We start from the raw sequence: 2966 nt of genomic DNA, 5'->3' as shown, positions 1-2966 counted from the left end.
GCTAGATATGACCAAATATCCCTCCCCCCTCAGGAGTTAGCATTTTGCAATCCAGCCAGAAATGTATGTAAATTCCATTTGCTGTACAATTTGATAACAAATTTGGATAACAAATTCCAGGGGAGTATGTTATCAAACTTTTGGATTTTTGCCAGTCTGTTAGATAAACAAATTTCAATATATATATAATTTTCATTTATTTGCTGTATTATGAATGACATTGAAAATCTTTTCATATGCATCAGTTGCATATGTAACGTTTTATTTCTTTTTAAAAATTAAATATGAAAGTGTTAGGATTGATTATGTGGTATTGTTAAAGAAAAAATTATTCTGATACTTGTTAAAATGTCAGCAAGTAAGGAGCAACAGGTTGAGACTTTATTCAAGAATATTGTTCTAAGAACATTGCAATACAGGAGAGAGATCAGGCTCAACTCTGAATACAGCAGACAGCTGAGGATTTATAGCCAACCAGCAGAATGAAGGAGTCAGCAGATATAAAATTAGTGGAGACATCAAGGGCAGGGAGATTCTTGCTGAGGATAGGCTAGGGCTTAATACATCAAAGGCTGAGGTTAAGGAATTTGGTCAGATATCAAAGTGGGGGAATTCTCATTAACCTGACTTAGCAGGATTCTTGCCAAAACTGAGCTAGGTAGACCAAAGACAGGGTGGGGAGGTGATAAATGGAGAAGGGACTGACTTAAGTCTGTATAACAAACTTTACTGTTGTTAACTTTGCTTTTTCTGGTAGCCTCCCCAGAACTGTCCTCCATACACCCTCATTTCTTTTGTATTTAGCTGAAGATGATATTGAAGCCTGTGGCTTAACTCAGGGAGTTAGTCATTTTTCTCTCGGTATCTCTCATGTATATGTGAGGTATACATGTTAAACTCCTTTTTTTATTTTTCTAATCTTTTATTACAGGAGCCTCAGCCAAGAACTCAGTAGGGTAGAGGGAAAATTATTTTTCTTCCCCACATCAGTATATACTGTAGGGAAGGAAAAATCTCTTCTTTTGCCCATCTTAGGTTCTGTAGCTGGGGTGCTGTAAATTTGACTGGCCAACGATAGATTAGCAAGAGAAAAACAAGTTTATTAGCATGTGCAACACACATGTACAGATGAGAACCCTCAGTAAGGAGTAACCAAAACAGGTGGTTAGAACTTGGGTTTAAATACCATACCAACAAAGGAGGTTTGGGGCCTTAGGAAGATGACCAGGAAAAGTACTTTATAAATGTAAATTTCCTTTAGGAAAGGAAAACTTGCACCCTGTTTTTATAACTTTTCATGCTGGCTTTCAATGACCTTTAGCTCAAAATAATCCATATCCCAAAGAGGCACATTTTGGGGTGGCATGTTCTAGTACTCCTCAGTACAAAGATGAAATGTATACTTTCCTAAATTTTTGAAGTATTTCATTAAAAAAGAATAAACAGAACCCAGCACATTAAAAATTTGGAAATTATGGCCACATCACAACTTCCTTCCCCAACTTGTAGTTACTTATTTACAAGCATTACCTTTCCATCTTTTGAAAAAAAAAANTAAAAACTTTCAAATATGCACAAGAGTTTGGTGGTAGTTCAGTATTTAGTTCAAGTCCGTATTTCTCGGAAAGCTACAGAACCTTCCTTATATACATGGAAAATATATATAGCGAGAATTGTTCATTCCGAATTCTAGGTTATTTCTCTTTTTCAGTTCTTGTCCAGACCAAAAAATAAGATAATGAGTATACTTCAGTATAGGGCAAAATTAGAATTTCAGGAACTCAAAAGCCTTAGATATTTTCCCCAAAATTGTATGTAATAACATTCAGGTATAATTAAATACTACTCTATGACTAATCATGTATAACCTTGTAATTTGATGTTAAATTTATTCAGTTAATCTTTTTCATGTTTTCAGTGTAGAGTTGCTGGTGATTTTTAAAAATAAGGAACATATGGGCTTTTGAGCTTCTTTTGCTCAGCCCGCTCCAAACTGTTTAGAGTATACTTTCTCTTCTAATAATGGTCCTTGAGCCATTCTCTACTGCTTGGGCCCGCTTCTGCTTTTTTGAAATGTATTTTTTCTTCTAATAAACTGTCCTTTTCTGCACCTTTACCTCTGGTCTGTGTGTCTATTCTTCGCCTCCACGAGACCACGATCCTGATACACATAATCAAACATTAAAAAAATCCTGCTTCAGCAGGATATACCCAAACTTTCAGCCTTGTGCATGGCTGGCCCAGCCTCATCTCCTTCCATTGTTGCCTTCCTACTGCACATCCTATGAGCCAACCATATTGTTTCTTAGGGGTTTAGTTATATTTCATGCTATTTCTTGCCTTCGAGCCTTTATATCCTATTTCTCTGCTGGAAAAGTCTTGGTTCTCTTACTTATGTAATGAACTATTTTTCGATATCCTCCCCAACTAGAATATAAACCCTGATAGGGCAGAGCCCTTGATTTCTTGTCCATGATTATATGAGTATACCCAATGGCTAGAGCAGTGTCTTGCACTTAGCTGCTCTTAGTCAATGTTAGATGGATGGATGGGTGGATGGACGGACGGATGGATGAAACGGACTGACAGATGATGCAAAAAGTTTTCCCTTAAGCCCCACAAATCCCTTTAGGTGCAAGTCTCTCCTAATGTCATTTCAGCACTTTCTACACATCTTTATTGTACACAGGCTTTATTCCCAAGAGATTAAAATCTCCTAAAGGAAAGGTATCTGTAATAGGCAGAGAGTGGTGGGAGTAGAGGGAGGAGGCCTACAACCAGAAATTTAAAAATAATAAGGTACATATATGTCTGCCGAGGTTGCCATCCTAACACTTTCCACATATATGTACAAAAAAGATTTACAGCAGTGGTTCTCAACCTTCCTAATGCCGTGACCCCTTAATACAGTTCCTCATGTTGTGGTGACCCCCAACCATAAAATTATTTTCGTTGCTACTCTATAA

This window comes from Hipposideros armiger, unplaced genomic scaffold (genome assembly GCF_001890085.2).
Source record: "Hipposideros armiger isolate ML-2016 unplaced genomic scaffold, ASM189008v1 scaffold_901, whole genome shotgun sequence".
Classification (NCBI taxonomy): Eukaryota; Metazoa; Chordata; class Mammalia; order Chiroptera; family Hipposideridae; genus Hipposideros; species Hipposideros armiger.
The sequence above is the reverse complement of the archived record's forward strand: the minus strand, read 5'-3'. Positions refer to the sequence as shown.